At 58.6% G+C, this 21,303-nt stretch overlaps 1 protein-coding gene and 12 non-coding genes across 13 annotated transcripts in view; all 13 read left to right on the plus strand.

The window, feature by feature from the left end:
* The window catches only part of LOC105499088 (collagen alpha-1(XXVII) chain B-like), a 252,065-nt gene that overhangs the window by 154,275 nt on the left and 76,487 nt on the right, over positions 1-21,303 (plus strand). Inside the window, exons 78-98 of the mRNA XM_071099387.1 lie at positions 275-403; positions 775-817; positions 955-2,210; positions 2,592-2,635; positions 3,978-4,099; positions 4,481-4,524; positions 5,867-5,988; positions 6,370-6,413; positions 7,756-7,877; positions 8,259-8,302; positions 9,647-9,775; positions 10,147-10,189; positions 10,327-11,582; positions 11,964-12,007; positions 13,350-13,471; positions 13,853-13,896; positions 15,241-15,369; positions 15,752-19,127; positions 19,273-19,549; positions 20,743-20,828; positions 20,920-21,051. The gene's annotated coding sequence lies outside the window, so the exon portion shown is untranslated. The remainder of the gene's footprint in view (positions 1-274; positions 404-774; positions 818-954; positions 2,211-2,591; positions 2,636-3,977; positions 4,100-4,480; positions 4,525-5,866; positions 5,989-6,369; positions 6,414-7,755; positions 7,878-8,258; positions 8,303-9,646; positions 9,776-10,146; positions 10,190-10,326; positions 11,583-11,963; positions 12,008-13,349; positions 13,472-13,852; positions 13,897-15,240; positions 15,370-15,751; positions 19,128-19,272; positions 19,550-20,742; positions 20,829-20,919; positions 21,052-21,303) is intronic.
* LOC139355559 (small nucleolar RNA SNORD115) lies at positions 460-540 on the plus strand. The gene has a single exon (XR_011606344.1). It is a non-coding gene; the product is annotated as a small nucleolar RNA SNORD115 (small nucleolar RNA).
* On the plus strand, positions 2,266-2,346 carry LOC139355550 (small nucleolar RNA SNORD115). The gene has a single exon (XR_011606335.1). It is a non-coding gene; the product is annotated as a small nucleolar RNA SNORD115 (small nucleolar RNA).
* LOC139355551 (small nucleolar RNA SNORD115) lies at positions 4,155-4,235 on the plus strand. Its single transcript, XR_011606336.1, has one exon. It is a non-coding gene; the product is annotated as a small nucleolar RNA SNORD115 (small nucleolar RNA).
* LOC139355552 (small nucleolar RNA SNORD115) lies at positions 6,044-6,124 on the plus strand. The gene has a single exon (XR_011606337.1). It is a non-coding gene; the product is annotated as a small nucleolar RNA SNORD115 (small nucleolar RNA).
* LOC139355553 (small nucleolar RNA SNORD115) lies at positions 7,933-8,013 on the plus strand. Its single transcript, XR_011606338.1, has one exon. It is a non-coding gene; the product is annotated as a small nucleolar RNA SNORD115 (small nucleolar RNA).
* LOC139355560 (small nucleolar RNA SNORD115) lies at positions 9,832-9,912 on the plus strand. Its single transcript, XR_011606345.1, has one exon. It is a non-coding gene; the product is annotated as a small nucleolar RNA SNORD115 (small nucleolar RNA).
* LOC139355554 (small nucleolar RNA SNORD115) lies at positions 11,638-11,718 on the plus strand. Its single transcript, XR_011606339.1, has one exon. It is a non-coding gene; the product is annotated as a small nucleolar RNA SNORD115 (small nucleolar RNA).
* Positions 13,527-13,607, plus strand: LOC139355555 (small nucleolar RNA SNORD115). The gene has a single exon (XR_011606340.1). It is a non-coding gene; the product is annotated as a small nucleolar RNA SNORD115 (small nucleolar RNA).
* Positions 15,426-15,506, plus strand: LOC139355561 (small nucleolar RNA SNORD115). Its single transcript, XR_011606346.1, has one exon. It is a non-coding gene; the product is annotated as a small nucleolar RNA SNORD115 (small nucleolar RNA).
* On the plus strand, positions 17,297-17,378 carry LOC112423105 (small nucleolar RNA SNORD115). The gene has a single exon (XR_003013575.2). It is a non-coding gene; the product is annotated as a small nucleolar RNA SNORD115 (small nucleolar RNA).
* On the plus strand, positions 19,207-19,288 carry LOC112423082 (small nucleolar RNA SNORD115). Its single transcript, XR_003013555.1, has one exon. It is a non-coding gene; the product is annotated as a small nucleolar RNA SNORD115 (small nucleolar RNA).
* Positions 21,107-21,188, plus strand: LOC112423071 (small nucleolar RNA SNORD115). Its single transcript, XR_003013546.1, has one exon. It is a non-coding gene; the product is annotated as a small nucleolar RNA SNORD115 (small nucleolar RNA).

Below are 21,303 nucleotides of genomic sequence, written 5' to 3' on the forward strand. Positions count from 1 at the left end.
TGGAGCCAGCATGGTCAGTGGAGGTGTCACAGGGGCTGCTGTATGGCACAGCCTGGGCATCTTGCCTGAACCCAGTGACTCGCCTACCCTGTCCTTTGAGAGTTTGGTGGCGGAGAGGGCCAAGGGTTCCCTGGGTCCATGATTGTCATTATTTCATATAGATCCCATCACATGGGTCCATGGAGGGAGAGCATGTGTGAGCCAGCACACCTTCCTCCCTTTCCCAAACAGAGGCGTGAAGCCCTGTTTGGACACCTATCCCCTGTCCCTCCAGATGGTGACCCCAGAAGAAGACTCGCATTGTGCCCGCTGGCCCCGGGCCAGCGGCCGTGAGCCAGTTGCCCAACCCCTGTTGCGCTGAAGCTCAGGCCCTCCTGGGCCCTGGTCTCCTGCATTGAGCTTGGTGAGCACATCTCGGTCCTGCTGGATACGTGTGTGGGTAGGCGGGTGCCCTGGGTTGGGTCGATGATGAGAACCTTTTATTGTCTGAAGAGAGGTGATGACATAAAAATCATGCTCAATAGGATTACGCTGAGGCCCAGCCTAGGGGAGAATTTTGGAAGAGGACGCTGGGAAACATGAGTTCCCCGTGAGATCCACTGTATTTTGGGCTGCAGACCTGGAGGCTCTGAGGGCATCTGGAGGGTGCCCAACCCTGTCTCTGCACTCCTCCGTGAGGCAGCCCAGGCTCACTATGTGAGCACTCCTGTTACCCAGGTGCGGGGCACTTTGGTGGCTCCTTCCTGAGCTCCCATTCTCCCCTGTGTCTTTCAGTGAGTTCTTCTGCCCAGCAGCCTCTTGGCATTGACCAGCATAGGTGAGTGGATCCTGGCGGCATCATGGGTGATGAGTCAGGCTGCGTGTGGGGTTACCAAGTATTGGCCTTCAGGCAGGAGGGTTTCCTCAGGGAGTTGACCTGAATTTCCACTGTGGAGAGATGGGTTTGTCCTCTAGGATGGCAGCTTCCTGGGGAATCAGACCCAAGACGATGCCTTCCCTGAAGCCCTGCAGTGGTGAGAGTGGTCCAGTCTGGAAAGGGTTCCTTTAGCCTCATGCAGGGCAGCTCCCAGCTGACACATGGTGTGTGAGTCTGTCCCTTCCCCTGATAGGGGTGGGCAGTTGGGCCCATGGGCTCAGGCTGTGGAGATTCAAGGATCACACCCCACCCATGGCCCTAAATGCCAATGACCCTGTTGAGCAATGGGCGACCCCAGTGGCGCTTCCTGGAACCTGGTGGGTGGCAGCTTGGCTTCAACTGGTTGGGTCAAAGCTGAGCCATGGCTGGTGCTTCATGGTGCTCCAGGCTGGCCCTGGGATCACGGGCTTTGGGTCAAGGGTGCAGCCCGCCTGCTGCTGGGGGTCACCCTTCCTTCGAGGTCAATGGTGGGATGGGTTGCGTCCAGAGGTTTGAAGGCCCCCTCATAAGGGACCTGTCCCAGGAATTTGTGGCCCAGGCTGCTTCTGAGCCATGGGGTCACCTCCAGGGTGGCAGGGTCTTGGGCCCAAGGAAAGGAGGGGGCACCATGTGGCTCCTGATTGGCCAAGTGTGGTCCAGCTCTGTGTTTGACAGGGGTCTGGGATGTGGATGAGGACCCAGCAGAGAAAGCATGTGGCCCTGGGCCCCAGGCTGCGATTTCTGGTGCGTGCTTGGAGAGGGAGCCTGGGTGGGTGTCCTCCCTGTACTGGGGCAGGCTGTGGGCCTGCCAGGTCAGCGGCAGTGCCTGGCATCCGGGCCAGCCTCCTTGGTTGGCCGTGAGCTGGTTGGTGACCTTGGACCCTGCCCAGGGGTTCTGTTGTGGTCCAGAGTCATGCAGTGGAGCCACCATAAGCAGTGGAGGTGCTGCAGGAACTGCTGTATGGCACAGCCTGGGCATCTTGCCTGAACCCAGTCTCTCGCCTCCTCTGTCCTTTGAGGGTTTGGTGGCAGAGAGGGCCAAGGGTTCCCTGGGTCCATGACTGTCATTATTTCATATAGATCCCATCACATGGGTCCATGGAGGGAGAGCATGTGAGCCCCAGCACCCCCTCCTCACTTTCCCGCACAGAGGCATGAAGCCCCATTTCGACATCTGTCCCCTGTCCCTCCAGATGGTGACCCCAGAGGAAGACTTGCGTTGTGCCCACTGGACCCAGGCCAGTGGCCAGTTGCCAAACCCCTGTTGAGCTGAAGCTCAGGCCCTCCTGGGTCCTGGTCTCCTGCATTGAGCTTGGTGAGCACATCTTGGTCCTTCTGGATAGGTGTGTGGGGAGGGGGTGCCCTGGGTTGGGTCGATGATGAGAACCTTATATTGTCTGAAGAGAGGTGATGACATAAAAATCATGCTCAATAGGATTACGCTGAGGCCCAGCCTGGGTGAGAATTTTGGAAGAGGATGCTGGGAAACATGAGTTCCCTGTGAGGTCCTCTGTATTTTGGGCTGGAGACCTGGAGGCTCTGAGGGCATCTAGAGGATGCCCAACCCTGTCTCTGCACTCCTCCGTGAAGCAGCCCAGGCTCACTATGTGGGCTTGGTGTCAGCCCTCCCCTTATCTGGGGGCAGGGTACTTTGGTGGCTCCTTCCTAAGCCCCCATTCTTCCCTGTGTCTTTCAGTGAGCCCTTCTGCCCAGCAGACCCCCTGGCAGTGACCAGCATAGGTGAGTGGGTCCTGGTGGCATCATGGGTGATGAGTCAGGCTGCGTGGGGTCACCAAGTATTAGCCTTCAGGCAGGAGGTTTTCCTCGGGGAGTCGACCTGAATTTCCACTGTGGAGAGATGGGTTTGTCCTCCAGGAGGGTGGCTTCCTGGGGAATCAGACCCAAGACGATGCCTTCCCTGAAGCCCTGCAGGGGTGACAGTGGTCCAGTCTGGAAAGGGTTCCTTCAGTCTCATGCAGGGCAGCTCCCAGCTGACTCTTCGTTTGCAAGTCTTTCCTTGAAGACTGCCCAAGACAAATGAGCAGGACAGCAGAGGCTCTGGGGTGGCACAGGGATCACACAGGGACTCTCCCTCCCCAGAGAGGGGTAGGCAATCAGGCCCATGGGGTCAGGTTGTGGAGATTGAAGGATCACACCCCACTCATGGCACTAAATGCGAATGACCCTGTTGAGCAATGGGCCACCCCAGTGGCGCCTCCATGAGCCTGGTGGGTGGCGACTCGGCTTCAACTGGTTGGGTCAAGGCTGAGCCATGGCTGTTGCTTTGTTGTGCTGTAGGCCGACCCTGGGACTCATGGGCTTTGGGTCAAGGATGCAGCCCGCCTGCTGCTGGGGATCACCCCTTATTCGAGGTCATTGGTGGAAAGGGTCACGTACCCAGATTGGAAAGCCCCCTCATGAGGGACCTGTCCTGTGAATTTGTGGCCCAGGCTGCTCCTGAGCCATGAGGTCACCTCCAGGATGGTGGGGTCTTGGGCCCAAGGAAAGGAGAGGGCACTATGTAGCTCCTGATTGGCCAAGTGTGGCCCAGCTCTGTGTTTGACAGGGGTCTGGGGTGTGTGTGAGGACCCCCCAGAGAAAGCACGTGGCGCTTGACCCCAGGCTGCGATTGCTGGTGCGTGCTTGGAGAGGGAGCCTGGGTGGGTGTCCTCCCTGTACTGGGGCAGGCTGTGGGACTGCCAGGTCAGCGGCAGTGCCTGGCATCCGGGCCAGCCTCCTTGGTTGGCCGTGAGCTGGTTGGTGACCTTGGACCCTGCCCAGGGGTTCTGTTGTGGTCCACAGTCATGCAGTGGAGCCACCATAAGCAGTGGAGGTGCTGCAGGAGCTGCTGTATGGCACAGCCTGGGCATCTTGCCTGAACCCAGTCTCTCGCCTCCTCTGTCCTTTGAGGGTTTGGTGGCAGAGAGGGCCAAGGGTTCCCTGGGTCCATGACTGTCATTATTTCATATAGATCCCATCACATGGGTCCATGGAGGGAGAGCATGTGAGCCCCAGCACCCCCTCCTCACTTTCCTACAGAGGCATGAAGCCCCATTTCGACATCTGTCCCCTGTCCCTCCAGATGGTGACCCCAGAGGAAGACTTGCGTTGTGCCCACTGGACCCAGGCCAGTGGCCAGTTGCCAAACCCCTGTTGAGCTGAAGCTCAGGCCCTCCTGGGTCCTGGTCTCCTGCATTGAGCTTGGTGAGCACATCTTGGTCCTTCTGGATAGGTGTGTGGGGAGGGGGTGCCCTGGGTTGGGTCGATGATGAGAACCTTATATTGTCTGAAGAGAGGTGATGACATAAAAATCATGCTCAATAGGATTACGCTGAGGCCCAGCCTGGGTGAGAATTTTGGAAGAGGATGCTGGGAAACATGAGTTCCCTGTGAGGTCCTCTGTATTTTGGGCTGGAGACCTGGAGGCTCTGAGGGCATCTAGAGGATGCCCAACCCTGTCTCTGCACTCCTCCGTGAAGCAGCCCAGGCTCACTATGTGGGCTTGGTGTCAGCCCTCCCCTTATCTGGGGGCAGGGTACTTTGGTGGCTCCTTCCTAAGCCCCCATTCTTCCCTGTGTCTTTCAGTGAGCCCTTCTGCCCAGCAGACCCCCTGGCAGTGACCAGCATAGGTGAGTGGGTCCTGGTGGCATCATGGGTGATGAGTCAGGCTGCGTGGGGTCACCAAGTATTAGCCTTCAGGCAGGAGGTTTTCCTCGGGGAGTCGACCTGAATTTCCACTGTGGAGAGATGGGTTTGTCCTCCAGGAGGGTGGCTTCCTGGGGAATCAGACCCAAGACGATGCCTTCCCTGAAGCCCTGCAGGGGTGACAGTGGTCCAGTCTGGAAAGGGTTCCTTCAGTCTCATGCAGGGCAGCTCCCAGCTGACTCTTCGTTTGCAAGTCTTTCCTTGAAGACTGCCCAAGACAAATGAGCAGGACAGCAGAGGCTCTGGGGTGGCACAGGGATCACACAGGGACTCTCCCTCCCCAGAGAGGGGTAGGCAATCAGGCCCATGGGGTCAGGTTGTGGAGATTGAAGGATCACACCCCACTCATGGCACTAAATGCGAATGACCCTGTTGAGCAATGGGCCACCCCAGTGGCGCCTCCATGAGCCTGGTGGGTGGCGACTCGGCTTCAACTGGTTGGGTCAAGGCTGAGCCATGGCTGTTGCTTTGTTGTGCTGTAGGCCGACCCTGGGACTCATGGGCTTTGGGTCAAGGATGCAGCCCGCCTGCTGCTGGGGATCACCCCTTATTCGAGGTCATTGGTGGAAAGGGTCACGTACCCAGATTGGAAAGCCCCCTCATGAGGGACCTGTCCTGTGAATTTGTGGCCCAGGCTGCTCCTGAGCCATGAGGTCACCTCCAGGATGGTGGGGTCTTGGGCCCAAGGAAAGGAGAGGGCACTATGTAGCTCCTGATTGGCCAAGTGTGGCCCAGCTCTGTGTTTGACAGGGGTCTGGGGTGTGTGTGAGGACCCCCCAGAGAAAGCACGTGGCGCTTGACCCCAGGCTGCGATTGCTGGTGCGTGCTTGGAGAGGGAGCCTGGGTGGGTGTCCTCCCTGTACTGGGGCAGGCTGTGGGACTGCCAGGTCAGCGGCAGTGCCTGGCATCCGGGCCAGCCTCCTTGGTTGGCCGTGAGCTGGTTGGTGACCTTGGACCCTGCCCAGGGGTTCTGTTGTGGTCCACAGTCATGCAGTGGAGCCACCATAAGCAGTGGAGGTGCTGCAGGAGCTGCTGTATGGCACAGCCTGGGCATCTTGCCTGAACCCAGTCTCTCGCCTCCTCTGTCCTTTGAGGGTTTGGTGGCAGAGAGGGCCAAGGGTTCCCTGGGTCCATGACTGTCATTATTTCATATAGATCCCATCACATGGGTCCATGGAGGGAGAGCATGTGAGCCCCAGCACCCCCTCCTCACTTTCCTACAGAGGCATGAAGCCCCATTTCGACATCTGTCCCCTGTCCCTCCAGATGGTGACCCCAGAGGAAGACTTGCGTTGTGCCCACTGGACCCAGGCCAGTGGCCAGTTGCCAAACCCCTGTTGAGCTGAAGCTCAGGCCCTCCTGGGTCCTGGTCTCCTGCATTGAGCTTGGTGAGCACATCTTGGTCCTTCTGGATAGGTGTGTGGGGAGGGGGTGCCCTGGGTTGGGTCGATGATGAGAACCTTATATTGTCTGAAGAGAGGTGATGACATAAAAATCATGCTCAATAGGATTACGCTGAGGCCCAGCCTGGGTGAGAATTTTGGAAGAGGATGCTGGGAAACATGAGTTCCCTGTGAGGTCCTCTGTATTTTGGGCTGGAGACCTGGAGGCTCTGAGGGCATCTAGAGGATGCCCAACCCTGTCTCTGCACTCCTCCGTGAAGCAGCCCAGGCTCACTATGTGGGCTTGGTGTCAGCCCTCCCCTTACCTGGGGGCAGGGTACTTTGGTGGCTCCTTCCTAAGCCCCCATTCTTCCCTGTGTCTTTCAGTGAGCCCTTCTGCCCAGCAGACCCCCTGGCAGTGACCAGCATAGGTGAGTGGGTCCTGGTGGCATCATGGGTGATGAGTCAGGCTGCGTGGGGTCACCAAGTATTAGCCTTCAGGCAGGAGGTTTTCCTCGGGGAGTCGACCTGAATTTCCACTGTGGAGAGATGGGTTTGTCCTCCAGGAGGGTGGCTTCCTGGGGAATCAGACCCAAGACGATGCCTTCCCTGAAGCCCTGCAGGGGTGACAGTGGTCCAGTCTGGAAAGGGTTCCTTCAGTCTCATGCAGGGCAGCTCCCAGCTGACTCTTCGTTTGCAAGTCTTTCCTTGAAGACTGCCCAAGACAAATGAGCAGGACAGCAGAGGCTCTGGGGTGGCACAGGGATCACACGGGGACTCTCCCTCTCCAGAGAGGGGTAGGCAATCAGGCCCATGGGGTCAGGTTGTGGAGATTGAAGGATCACACCCCACTCATGGCACTAAATGCGAATGACCCTGTTGAGCAATGGGCCACCCCAGTGGCGCCTCCATGAGCCTGGTGGGTGGCGACTCGGCTTCAACTGGTTGGGTCAAGGCTGAGCCATGGCTGGTGATTTGTCGTGCTGTAGGCCGACCCTGGGACTCATGGGCTTTGGGTCAAGGATGCAGCCCGCCTGCTGCTGGGGATCACCCCTTATTCGAGGTCATTGGTGGGAAGGGTCACGTACCCAGATTGGAAAGCCCCCTCATGAGGGACCTGTCCTGTGAATTTGTGGCCCAGGCTGCTCCTGAGCCATGAGGTCACCTCCAGGATGGTGGGGTCTTGGGCCCAAGGAAAGGAGAGGGCACTATGTAGCTCCTGATTGGCCAAGTGTGGCCCAGCTCTGTGTTTGACAGGGGTCTGGGGTGTGTGTGAGGACCCCCCAGAGAAAGCACGTGGCGCTTGACCCCAGGCTGCGATTGCTGGTGCGTGCTTGGAGAGGGAGCCTGGGTGGGTGTCCTCCCTGTACTGGGGCAGGCTGTGGGACTGCCAGGTCAGCGGCAGTGCCTGGCATCCGGGCCAGCCTCCTTGGTTGGCCGTGAGCTGGTTGGTGACCTTGGACCCTGCCCAGGGTTTCTGTTGTGGTCCACAGTCATGCAGTGGAGCCACCATAAGCAGTGGAGGTGCTGCAGGGGCTGCTTTATGGCACAGCCTGGGCATCTTGCCTGAACCCAGTCTCTCGCCTCCTCTGTCCTTTGAGGGTTTGGTGGCAGAGAGGGCCAAGGGTTCCCTGGGTCCATGACTGTCATTATTTCATATAGATCCCATCACATGGGTCCATGGAGGGAGAGCATGTGAGCCCCAGCACCCCCTCCTCACTTTCCTACAGAGGCATGAAGCCCCATTTCGACATCTGTCCCCTGTCCCTCCAGATGGTGACCCCAGAGGAAGACTTGCGTTGTGCCCACTGGACCCAGGCCAGTGGCCAGTTGCCAAACCCCTGTTGAGCTGAAGCTCAGGCCCTCCTGGGTCCTGGTCTCCTGCATTGAGCTTGGTGAGCACATCTTGGTCCTTCTGGATAGGTGTGTGGGGAGGGGGTGCCCTGGGTTGGGTCGATGATGAGAACCTTATATTGTCTGAAGAGAGGTGATGACATAAAAATCATGCTCAATAGGATTACGCTGAGGCCCAGCCTGGGTGAGAATTTTGGAAGAGGATGCTGGGAAACATGAGTTCCCTGTGAGGTCCACTGTATTTTGGGCTGGAGACCTGGAGGCTCTGAGGGCATCTGGAGGGTTCCCAACCCTATCTCTGCGCTCCTCCGTGAGACAGCCCAGGCTCACTATGTGGGCTTGGTGTCAGCCCTCCCCTTACCTGGGGGCAGGGTACTTTGGTGGCTCCTTCCTAAGCCCCCATTCTTCCCTGTGTCTTTCAGTGAGCCCTTCTGCCCAGCAGACCCCCTGGCAGTGACCAGCATAGGTGAGTGGGTCCTGGTGGCATCATGGGTGATGAGTCAGGCTGCGTGGGGTCACCAAGTATTAGCCTTCAGGCAGGAGGCTTTCCTCGGGGAGTCGACCTGAATTTCCACTGTGGAGAGATGGGTTTGTCCTCCAGGAGGGTGGCTTTCTGGGGAATCAGACCCAAGACGATGCCTTCCCTGAAGCCCTGCAGGGGTGACAGTGGTCCAGTCTGGAAAGGGTTCCTTCAGTCTCATGCAGGGCAGCTCCCAGCTGACTCTTCGTGTGCAAGTCTTTCCTTGAAGACTGCCCAAGACAAATGAGCAGGACAGCAGAGGCTCTGGGGTGGCACAGGGATCACACGGGGACTCTCCCTCCCCAGAGAGGGGTGGGTAATCAGGCCCATGGGGTCAGGTTGTGGAGATTGAAGGATCACGCCCCACTCATGGCACTAAATGCGAATGACCCTGTTGAGCAATGGGCCACCCCAGTGGCGCCTCCATGAGCCTGGTGGGTGGCGACTCGGCTTCAACTGGTTGGGTCAAGGCTGAGCCATGGCTGGTGCTTTGTCGTGCTGTAGTCCAACCCTGGGACTCATGGGCTTTGGGTCAAGGATTCAGCCCGCCTGCTGCTGGGGGTCACCCCTTATTCGAGGTCAGTGGTGGGAACGGTCATGTTCCCAGGTTGGATGGCCCCCTCATGAGGGACCTGTCCTGGGACTTTGTGGCCCAGGCTGCTCCTGAGCCATGGGGTCACCTCGAGGATGGTGGGGTCTTGGGCCCAAGGAAAGGAGAGGGCACTATGTAGCTCCTGATTGGCCAAGTGTGGCCCAGCTCTGTTTTTGACAGCGGTCTTGGGTGTGTGTGAGGACCCCCCAGAGAAAGCACGTGGCGCTTGACCCCAGGCTGCGATTGCTGGTGCGTGCTTGGAGAGGGAGCCTGAGTTGGTGTCCTCCCTGTACAGGGGCAGGCTGTGGGACTGCCAGGTCGACAGCAGTGCCTGGCATCCAGGCCAGCCTCCTTAGTTGGCAGTAAGCTGGTTGATGACCTTGGAACCTGCCCAGGGGTTCTGTTGTGGTCCAGAGTCGTGTAATGGAGCCAGCATGGTCAGTGGAGGTGTCACAGGGGCTGCTGTATGGCACAGCCTGGGCATCTTGCCTGAACCCAGTGACTCGCCTACCCTGTCCTTTGAGAGTTTGGTGGCGGAGAGGGCCAAGGGTTCCCTGGGTCCATGATTGTCATTATTTCATATAGATCCCATCACATGGGTCCATGGAGGGAGAGCATGTGTGAGCCAGCACACCTTCCTCCCTTTCCCAAACAGAGGCGTGAAGCCCTGTTTGGACACCTATCCCCTGTCCCTCCAGATGGTGACCCCAGAAGAAGACTCGCATTGTGCCCGCTGGCCCCGGGCCAGCGGCCGTGAGCCAGTTGCCCAACCCCTGTTGCGCTGAAGCTCAGGCCCTCCTGGGCCCTGGTCTCCTGCATTGAGCTTGGTGAGCACATCTCGGTCCTGCTGGATACGTGTGTGGGTAGGCGGGTGCCCTGGGTTGGGTCGATGATGAGAACCTTTTATTGTCTGAAGAGAGGTGATGACATAAAAATCATGCTCAATAGGATTACGCTGAGGCCCAGCCTAGGGGAGAATTTTGGAAGAGGACGCTGGGAAACATGAGTTCCCCGTGAGATCCACTGTATTTTGGGCTGCAGACCTGGAGGCTCTGAGGGCATCTGGAGGGTGCCCAACCCTGTCTCTGCACTCCTCCGTGAGGCAGCCCAGGCTCACTATGTGAGCACTCCTGTTACCCAGGTGCGGGGCACTTTGGTGGCTCCTTCCTGAGCTCCCATTCTCCCCTGTGTCTTTCAGTGAGTTCTTCTGCCCAGCAGCCTCTTGGCATTGACCAGCATAGGTGAGTGGATCCTGGCGGCATCATGGGTGATGAGTCAGGCTGCGTGTGGGGTTACCAAGTATTGGCCTTCAGGCAGGAGGGTTTCCTCAGGGAGTTGACCTGAATTTCCACTGTGGAGAGATGGGTTTGTCCTCTAGGATGGCAGCTTCCTGGGGAATCAGACCCAAGACGATGCCTTCCCTGAAGCCCTGCAGTGGTGAGAGTGGTCCAGTCTGGAAAGGGTTCCTTTAGCCTCATGCAGGGCAGCTCCCAGCTGACACATGGTGTGTGAGTCTGTCCCTTCCCCTGATAGGGGTGGGCAGTTGGGCCCATGGGCTCAGGCTGTGGAGATTCAAGGATCACACCCCACCCATGGCCCTAAATGCCAATGACCCTGTTGAGCAATGGGCGACCCCAGTGGCGCTTCCTGGAACCTGGTGGGTGGCAGCTTGGCTTCAACTGGTTGGGTCAAAGCTGAGCCATGGCTGGTGCTTCATGGTGCTCCAGGCTGGCCCTGGGATCACGGGCTTTGGGTCAAGGGTGCAGCCCGCCTGCTGCTGGGGGTCACCCTTCCTTCGAGGTCAATGGTGGGATGGGTTGCGTCCAGAGGTTTGAAGGCCCCCTCATAAGGGACCTGTCCCAGGAATTTGTGGCCCAGGCTGCTTCTGAGCCATGGGGTCACCTCCAGGGTGGCAGGGTCTTGGGCCCAAGGAAAGGAGGGGGCACCATGTGGCTCCTGATTGGCCAAGTGTGGTCCAGCTCTGTGTTTGACAGGGGTCTGGGATGTGGATGAGGACCCAGCAGAGAAAGCATGTGGCCCTGGGCCCCAGGCTGCGATTTCTGGTGCGTGCTTGGAGAGGGAGCCTGGGTGGGTGTCCTCCCTGTACTGGGGCAGGCTGTGGGCCTGCCAGGTCAGCGGCAGTGCCTGGCATCCGGGCCAGCCTCCTTGGTTGGCCGTGAGCTGGTTGGTGACCTTGGACCCTGCCCAGGGGTTCTGTTGTGGTCCAGAGTCATGCAGTGGAGCCACCATAAGCAGTGGAGGTGCTGCAGGAACTGCTGTATGGCACAGCCTGGGCATCTTGCCTGAACCCAGTCTCTCGCCTCCTCTGTCCTTTGAGGGTTTGGTGGCAGAGAGGGCCAAGGGTTCCCTGGGTCCATGACTGTCATTATTTCATATAGATCCCATCACATGGGTCCATGGAGGGAGAGCATGTGAGCCCCAGCACCCCCTCCTCACTTTCCCGCACAGAGGCATGAAGCCCCATTTCGACATCTGTCCCCTGTCCCTCCAGATGGTGACCCCAGAGGAAGACTTGCGTTGTGCCCACTGGACCCAGGCCAGTGGCCAGTTGCCAAACCCCTGTTGAGCTGAAGCTCAGGCCCTCCTGGGTCCTGGTCTCCTGCATTGAGCTTGGTGAGCACATCTTGGTCCTTCTGGATAGGTGTGTGGGGAGGGGGTGCCCTGGGTTGGGTCGATGATGAGAACCTTATATTGTCTGAAGAGAGGTGATGACATAAAAATCATGCTCAATAGGATTACGCTGAGGCCCAGCCTGGGTGAGAATTTTGGAAGAGGATGCTGGGAAACATGAGTTCCCTGTGAGGTCCTCTGTATTTTGGGCTGGAGACCTGGAGGCTCTGAGGGCATCTAGAGGATGCCCAACCCTGTCTCTGCACTCCTCCGTGAAGCAGCCCAGGCTCACTATGTGGGCTTGGTGTCAGCCCTCCCCTTACCTGGGGGCAGGGTACTTTGGTGGCTCCTTCCTAAGCCCCCATTCTTCCCTGTGTCTTTCAGTGAGCCCTTCTGCCCAGCAGACCCCCTGGCAGTGACCAGCATAGGTGAGTGGGTCCTGGTGGCATCATGGGTGATGAGTCAGGCTGCGTGGGGTCACCAAGTATTAGCCTTCAGGCAGGAGGTTTTCCTCGGGGAGTCGACCTGAATTTCCACTGTGGAGAGATGGGTTTGTCCTCCAGGAGGGTGGCTTCCTGGGGAATCAGACCCAAGACGATGCCTTCCCTGAAGCCCTGCAGGGGTGACAGTGGTCCAGTCTGGAAAGGGTTCCTTCAGTCTCATGCAGGGCAGCTCCCAGCTGACTCTTCGTTTGCAAGTCTTTCCTTGAAGACTGCCCAAGACAAATGAGCAGGACAGCAGAGGCTCTGGGATGGCACAGGGATCACACGGGGACTCTCCCTCCCCAGAGAGGGGTGGGCAATCAGGCCCATGGGGTCAGGTTGTGGAGATTGAAGGATCACACCCCACTCATGGCACTAAATGCGAATGACCCTGTTGAGCAATGGGCCACCCCAGTGGCGCCTCCATGAGCCTGGTGGGTGGCGACTCGGCTTCAACTGGTTGGGTCAAGGCTGAGCCATGGCTGGTGCTTTGTCGTGCTGTAGGCCGACCCTGGGACTCATGGGCTTTGGGTCAAGGATGCAGCCCGCCTGCTGCTGGGGATCACCCCTTATTCGAGGTCATTGGTGGGAAGGGTCACGTACCCAGATTGGAAAGCCCCCTCATGAGGGACCTGTCCTGTGAATTTGTGGCCCAGGCTGCTCCTGAGCCATGAGGTCACCTCCAGGATGGTGGGGTCTTGGGCCCAAGGAAAGGAGAGGGCACTATGTAGCTCCTGATTGGCCAAGTGTGGCCCAGCTCTGTGTTTGACAGGGGTCTGGGGTGTGTGTGAGGACCCCCCAGAGAAAGCACGTGGCGCTTGACCCCAGGCTGCGATTGCTGGTGCGTGCTTGGAGAGGGAGCCTGGGTGGGTGTCCTCCCTGTACTGGGGCAGGCTGTGGGACTGCCAGGTCAGCGGCAGTGCCTGGCATCCGGGCCAGCCTCCTTGGTTGGCCGTGAGCTGGTTGGTGACCTTGGACCCTGCCCAGGGTTTCTGTTGTGGTCCACAGTCATGCAGTGGAGCCACCATAAGCAGTGGAGGTGCTGCAGGGGCTGCTTTATGGCACAGCCTGGGCATCTTGCCTGAACCCAGTCTCTCGCCTCCTCTGTCCTTTGAGGGTTTGGTGGCAGAGAGGGCCAAGGGTTCCCTGGGTCCATGACTGTCATTATTTCATATAGATCCCATCACATGGGTCCATGGAGGGAGAGCATGTGAGCCCCAGCACCCCCTCCTCACTTTCCTACAGAGGCATGAAGCCCCATTTCGACATCTGTCCCCTGTCCCTCCAGATGGTGACCCCAGAGGAAGACTTGCGTTGTGCCCACTGGACCCAGGCCAGTGGCCAGTTGCCAAACCCCTGTTGAGCTGAAGCTCAGGCCCTCCTGGGTCCTGGTCTCCTGCATTGAGCTTGGTGAGCACATCTTGGTCCTTCTGGATAGGTGTGTGGGGAGGGGGTGCCCTGGGTTGGGTCGATGATGAGAACCTTATATTGTCTGAAGAGAGGTGATGACATAAAAATCATGCTCAATAGGATTACGCTGAGGCCCAGCCTGGGTGAGAATTTTGGAAGAGGATGCTGGGAAACATGAGTTCCCTGTGAGGTCCACTGTATTTTGGGCTGGAGACCTGGAGGCTCTGAGGGCATCTGGAGGGTTCCCAACCCTATCTCTGCGCTCCTCCGTGAGACAGCCCAGGCTCACTATGTGGGCTTGGTGTCAGCCCTCCCCTTACCTGGGGGCAGGGTACTTTGGTGGCTCCTTCCTAAGCCCCCATTCTTCCCTGTGTCTTTCAGTGAGCCCTTCTGCCCAGCAGACCCCCTGGCAGTGACCAGCATAGGTGAGTGGGTCCTGGTGGCATCATGGGTGATGAGTCAGGCTGCGTGGGGTCACCAAGTATTAGCCTTCAGGCAGGAGGCTTTCCTCGGGGAGTCGACCTGAATTTCCACTGTGGAGAGATGGGTTTGTCCTCCAGGAGGGTGGCTTTCTGGGGAATCAGACCCAAGACGATGCCTTCCCTGAAGCCCTGCAGGGGTGACAGTGGTCCAGTCTGGAAAGGGTTCCTTCAGTCTCATGCAGGGCAGCTCCCAGCTGACTCTTCGTGTGCAAGTCTTTCCTTGAAGACTGCCCAAGACAAATGAGCAGGACAGCAGAGGCTCTGGGGTGGCACAGGGATCACACGGGGACTCTCCCTCCCCAGAGAGGGGTGGGCAATCAGGCCCATGGGGTCAGGTTGTGGAGATTCAAGGATCACGCCCCACTCATGGCACTAAATGCGAATGACCCTGTTGAGCAATGGGCCACCCCAGTGGCGCCTCCATGAGCCTGGTGGGTGGCGACTCGGCTTCAACTGGTTGGGTCAAGGCTGAGCCATGGCTGGTGCTTTGTCGTGCTGTAGTCCAACCCTGGGACTCATGGGCTTTGGGTCAAGGATTCAGCCCGCCTGCTGCTGGGGGTCACCCCTTATTCGAGGTCAGTGGTGGGAACGGTCATGTCCCCAGGTTGGAAGGCCCCCTCATGAGGGACCTGTCCTGGGACTTTGTGGCCCAGGCTGCTCCTGAGCCATGGGGTCACCTCGAGGATGGTGGGGTCTTGGGCCCAAGGAAAGGAGAGGGCACTATGTAGCTCCTGATTGGCCAAGTGTGGCCCAGCTCTGTTTTTGACAGCGGTCTTGGGTGTGTGTGAGGACCCCCCAGAGAAAGCACGTGGCGCTTGACCCCAGGCTGCGATTGCTGGTGCGTGCTTGGAGAGAGAGCCTGAGTTGGTGTCCTCCCTGTACAGGGGCAGGCTGTGGGACTGCCAGGTCGACAGCAGTGCCTGGCATCCAGGCCAGCCTCCTTAGTTGGCAGTAAGCTGGTTGATGACCTTGGAACCTGCCCAGGGGTTCTGTTGTGGTCCAGAGTCGTGTAATGGAGCCAGCATGGGCAGTGGAGGTGTCACAGGGGCTGCTGTATGGCACAGCCTGGGCATCTTGCCTGAACCCAGTGACTCGCCTACCCTGTCCTTTGAGAGTTTGGTGGCGGAGAGGGCCAAGGGTTCCCTGGGTCCATGATTGTCATTATTTCATATAGATCCCATCACATGGGTCCATGGAGGGAGAGCATGTGTGAGCCAGCACACCTTCCTCCCTTTCCCAAACAGAGGGGTGAAGCCCTGTTTGGACACCTATCCCCTGTCCCTCCAGATGGTGACCCCAGAAGAAGACTCGCATTGTGCCCGCTGGCCCCGGGCCAGCGGCCGTGAGCCAGTTGCCCAACCCCTGTTGCGCTGAAGCTCAGGCCCTCCTGGGCCCTGGTCTCCTGCATTGAGCTTGGTGAGCACATCTCGGTCCTGCTGGATACGTGTGTGGGTAGGCAGGTGCCCTGGGTTGGGTCGATGATGAGAACCTTTTATTGTCTGAAGAGAGGTGATGACATAAAAATCATGCTCAATAGGATTACGCTGAGGCCCAGCCTAGGGGAGAATTTTGGAAGAGGATGCTGGGAATTACGAGTTACCTGGCAGGACCACTGTATTTTGGGCTGCAGACCTGGAGGCTCTGAGGGCATCTGGAGGGTGCCCAACCCTGTCTCTGCACTCCTCCGTGAGGTAGCCCAGGCTTACTATGTGGGCTTGGTGTCAGCGCTTCTGTCACGCAGGTGCGTGGCACTTTGGTGGCTCCTTCCTAAGCCCCCATTCTCCCCTTTGTCTTTCAGTGAGCTCTTCTGCCTTGCAGACCCCCTGGCATTGACCAGCATAGGTGAGTAGATCCTGCTGGGGTCATGGCCCATGAGCCAGGCTGTGTGAGGTCTCCAAGAGTCTTCCTTTGGCCACAAGGGTTTCCTAAGTAACTGAAGTGTGTCCCCACCTGGGATGGGTTCTCTAGGAAGGCAGCTTTCTTAGGAATTCGACCCAAGGAGATACCTTCCCTGAAGCCCTGCAGGGGTTATGATGGTCCAGGCAGTAAAGGGTTTCCTCAACCCCATGCAGGGCAGCACCCAGCTGAGACTCGGGGCTCACGTCAGGCCTCTAGGATGGCCAGGCCACATGAGGGGAACCAGAAGGGCTCTGGGGTACCAAGGGAGTCTTGCAGGGGCTCTCCAACCTTGGAGAGGTGTGTGTGTGATTTGGTCCACGGGGTCAGGCTTCTGATTTTCAAGGGTCTCTCTAAACCCATGGCCCGGAATGGGAGTGACCCTATTAAGCTATGGGCCATCCCAGTGGTGCATCTTTGAGCCAAGTGTGGGGTGGCGCTGTTTCCATGAGGTTGGGTCAAGGCTAGCTCCAGTGACCCCATGATGGTACTGCAGTCTGGCCTTGGGACTCGTGGGCTTTGGGCCAAGCATACAGCCCGTGTCCCACTGGGGGTCATACCTTGCTTGTGGGCGAGTAGTGGGAAGGGGTCCTCCTGAGGTGGGAAGGCCTGCTGTGGAAGGACCTGTCCAGGCTGCTTCTGAGCTACGGGGCCACCTACAGGGTGGTGGGGTCAAGGAAAGGAGAAGAAGACACCATGCATTCCCCGATTGGCTGAGTGTGGCCCCGCTCTGTGTATGGGAGGTGTTGTGTGAGGCATGGATGGGGATGTATCAGAGAACACACGAGGCCCTGGGTCCCCAGGCTGCAATTTCTGGTGTGGTGTGGAGTGGGGCCTGGGTACTTGCCCTCCACACACAGGGGCAGACTATGCAACTGCCAGATGGGCAGAGGTGCATGGCATGCAGGCCAGCCTCCTTAGTTGGCTATGAGATGGTAGGTGGCCCTGGCCTACACCCAGGGGGCCAGTACAGCCCTGGGGTCATGCGAAGCAAGTGGAGTGGGCAGTGGAGTTCTCAAGGTGCCTGCAGATAGCCAGGATGTCTTGCCTGAGCCCAGTGACCTGCCTGCCCTGTCCTTCCAGGGTTCAGTGGTGGGGAGGGCCAAGGTTCCCCCACGTCCATGACATGTCAGTGTTTCACATGGATGCCATCACATGGGTCCATGGTGGGAGAGCAATCATGAGCTGGCACCTCCCACCCCCTTCCCATGTGGAGGCGTGAGGTTCCATTTGGACACATGAACACATCCTGTCCGCCAGATGGTGAGACCAGAGGAAAACTTTCATTGGGCGCACTGTCCCGTGGCGAGTAGTCATCCCTCAGGTCCCCAGCCCCCAGTGCACTGAAGCTCAGGCCCTTCCTGGTGCCCTGGTCTCCTGCACTGAGCTGTGGTGAGCACATCCGGGTCCCACTGGATGCATGCGTGGGGAGGGGTTCCCCTGAGTTGGGTCAATGATGAGAACCTTATATTGTCCTGAAGAGAGGTGATTACTTAAAAATCATGCTCAATAGGATTACGCTGAGGCCCAGCCTAGGTGAGAATTTTGGAAGAGGATGCTGGGATCCCAAGGTCCACTGGCAGGGCCACTGTATTTCGGGCTGGAGTCCTTGAGGCCCTGAAGGACACCTCCGGGATGCCCAACCCTGTCTCTACTCTCCTCTGTGTGGCAGCCCAGGCTGCTTGTGCAGGCTTGGTGTTGGCACTCTGGTTCCCTGGGGGCAGGGCACATTGGAGGCTCCTCCCTGAGCCCCTTTTCTCCTCTGTCTTTCAGTGAGCTCTTCTGCCCAGGTGAGCCCCTGGCCTTGAGCAGCATAGGTGAGTGGATCTTGCTGGGGTTACGGGCCATGAGCCAGGCTGCAGGGGATTGCTGAGGGTCACCCTTCAGGCCATAAGGGTTTCCTTAGGGAGCTGACCTGAATCCCCACCAGGGATGGCTGGTTTCTCCAGGAGGGAGGCTTCTTTGGAAACTGATCCCAGAAGGACGCCTTCCCTGAAACCCTGCAGGGGTAGCGGAGGTCCAGGCAGGAGAGGGTTCTTCAACCCAATGCAGTGCAGCTCCTGAGACTTGGGGCACGGCTTAGGCCTGGAGCACTTCCAAGGCCACATGATGGGGTCCACTGGGTCTCCGGGGGCCACAGGTGTTATGCAGGAGCTCTCTGTGCCTGAGTCTTGCAGCGGGGTAGGGTGTGGGTGATTGAGCTTATGGAGTCAGGCCATGAAGATTCAAGGACTGGGCCCAACCCATGGCCCTGATGGGACTTACCTGTGGAGCAATGGGGCATCCCAGTGGTGCCTCCTTGATCATGGTAGGGGCGGTGTGGCCTCAGTGGGTTTGGGTCAAGACTGAGCTCTGGCCAGCACCTGGTGGTTGGCCCTGGGAATCATGGGCTTTGGGCCAAGGGTGCAGCCTGAGTCCCATTGGAGGTCACCGCTACCTGAAGTGGAATAGCTGGAAGGGTGGCATCCTGTGGTGGAAGGCCTACTGTTAAGGGTCCTGTCCCGGCAATTTGATGCCCAGGCTACTTCTGAGCCATGGAGTCACCTCCAGGGTGGTGGGTCTTGAGCTGAAGGAAAGGAGAGGACATCACATGGCCTCTGATTGGCCGAGCATGGCCCAGCTCTGTGTTTGGGAGGTGTGCGGTGCATGAATGGGGACCCCCCAGAGAAGGCACGTGGCCCTGGGGACCCAGGATGCAATTTCTGATGTGAGCTTATAGAGGGTGCCTGGATGGGTTCATTTCATGCCCAGGGGCAGGCCACGTAACTACTAGGTCTGCAGTGGCACGTGGCATCCAGGCCAGCCTCCTTGGTTTGTTGTGAGCTGGTTGGTGGCCGTGGCCCTGCCCAGTGGTCCCGGTGCAGCCCAGAGTCGAGCAGGGGATTTTGCGTGGGCAGTGGAGGTTCTCCAGGGTCCTGCAGTAGGGTGCAGCCTGGGCGTTTTGCTCCAACCCTGTGACCTGCCTGCCCTGTCATTCCAGGGTTCAGTGGCCAAGGGTTCCTTGCGTTTGTGACCATCACGGTTTTACATGGATCTCATCTCATGAGTCCATGGAGGAAGAGCATGTGTGAGCCAGCCCCACCCTGCCCACTTTCCTGCATGGAGACATGAGGCTCTGTTTGGACACCTGTCCCCCACCCCTCCAGATGGTGACCCCAGAGGAAGACTTACATTGGGCCTGCTGGCTCTGGCCCAGTGTCTCTCAGCCAGGTGCTCAGCCCCTGGTGAGCTGAAGCTCAGGCCCTTCCTGGCACCCTGGTCTGCTGCACTGAGCTGCGGTGAGCCCATCTGTGCCCCACTGGATGCATGAGTGGCGGGCGGTTGGGGGGCGGTGCCCTGGGGGCGGTGCCCTGGGTTGGGTCGATGATGAGAACCTTATATTGTCCTGAAGAGAGGTGATGACTTAAAAATCATGCTCAATAGGATTACGCTGAGGCCCAGCCTAGGTGAGAATTTTGGAAGAAGATGCTGGGATCCGGAGTTCCCTGGAATGGCCAGTGTATTTTGGGCTAGAGACCTTGAGGCCCTGAATGGAATCTCATGGGGATCCGACCCCTTCTCTGTGCTCCTCTGTGAGGCAGCCCAGGCTCCCCGTGTGGGCTTGGTGTCGGTGCTCCGGTTCTGGCAGCCCCCATTCTTCCTTGTGTCTTTCAGTGAGCTCTTCCACCCAGGTGCAGCCCCCAGGCACTGACCAGCATAGGTGAGTGGTCCTGCTGGGGTCATGGGTTATCAGTCAGGCAGCGTGGGGTCACCGAGGGTCAGCTTTTGAAACAGGAAGGTTTCCACAGGCAACCAACCTGAATCCGCACCAGGGAAGGGTGGGTTGGTCCTCTAGGAGGGCTGATTTTTTGGGAATCGGACCCAAGTAGGATGCCTTCCCTGCAGCCCTGCGGGGATGACGATGGTCCAGGCAGGAAAGGGTTCCTTCAGTCTCAAGCAGGGCAGCTCCCAGCTGAGTCTCGGTGCACTGGTCTGGCCTTGACGACTGACCAGGCCACATGAGGGGGGCCACAGGGGCTTCGGGACACCATGGGGTCACACAGGAGCTCCCCATCCCCGGAGAAAGGTGGGCATAGGGCCCATGGAGTTGAGCTGCAGAGATTTAAGGATCGCAGAGGACTTATTGCCCTGAATGGGACCAACCCTGTTGATCTGTGTGCCATCCCATGGAACCTGTTTGGGCCTGGAGGGGGCGGTGCTACTTCCCTAGGTTTGGGTCAAGGCCGAGCTCTCGCCAGTGCCTGGTGGTGCTACAGTTCAGCCATGGACTCGTCAGCTTTAGGCCAAAGGGTCAGTCCACGTCCTGCTGGGGATCTCCCCTTCCCTGTGGCTGGAAATGACCCCTTCCCTGTTGGCAAGAGTCAGGAAGGGTGGCCTCCTGAGGTGGAAGGCCTGCTGTCAAGGGTCTTACCCCTGGAATATGCTGCCCATGCTGCTTCTGAGCCACGGGGTCACCTCCAGGTTAGCGGGTCATGGACCCAGGGAAAGGAGAAGTCACCATGTATCCCCCGATTAGCCGAGTGTGGCCCTGCTCTGTGTTTAGGAGGTGCGTGGGGCATGGATGGGGACCCACCAGAGAAAGCATGTGGCCCTGGGACCCCAGGTTGCGATTTCCATTTCATGCTGGGATAGGGTGCCTGGGTGGGTGCCCACAATGCACAGGGGCAGACTATGTGACTGCCAGCTTTGCAGTGGCACCTGGCATCTGGGCCAGCCTCCTTGGTTGGCTGTGAGCTGGTTGATGGCCCTAGTCTGTGCCCAGTAGTTCTGGCATGATCCTGGGGTCGTGCAGGGAAGCTGGCATGGGCAGTGGAGGTGCTCATGGGACCTGTAGTAGGACACAACCGGATCTTCTTGCCCAAGCCCAGTGACCCGCCTGCCCTGTCTTTCCAGGGTTCAGTGTTGAGAGAGCATTGGGTGCCCTGTGTCCGAGACGAGCCAGTGGTCTGTATGGATCCCATCACATGGGTCCATGGAGGGTGAGCATCCCTGAGCCGCCACACCCCACCTTCTGCCCCCATGGAGGCGTGAGGTTGTGTTTGGATGCCTGTCCTACTCCTGTTTCCCCAGATGTTGAGGCTGGAGGAAGACTTGAATTGGGCCCAATGGCCCCAGGCCAGTGTCCATCAGCTAGGTGTCCAGCCCCTGGTGCACTGAACATTCAACACTTCCTGGCACCCTGGTGTCCTGCACTGAGCTGTGGTGAGCACATCTGGGTCCTGCTGGATGCATGCACTGGGAGGTGGTGCCCTGAGTTGGGTCGATGATGAGAACCTTATATTGTCCTGAAGAGAGGTGATGACTTAAAAATCATGCTCAATAGGATTACGCTGAGGCCCAGTCTAGGTGAGGGTTTTGGAAGAGGACACTGGGATCCCGAGGTTCCCTGGAAGAGCCATTGTATTTTGGGCTGGAGACCTGGAAGCCCTGAAGGGCATCTGGGGGGCCCAACCC

The sequence above is a fragment of the Macaca nemestrina genome, chromosome 7 (genome assembly GCF_043159975.1).
Source record: "Macaca nemestrina isolate mMacNem1 chromosome 7, mMacNem.hap1, whole genome shotgun sequence".
NCBI classification, from domain to species: Eukaryota; Metazoa; Chordata; class Mammalia; order Primates; family Cercopithecidae; genus Macaca; species Macaca nemestrina.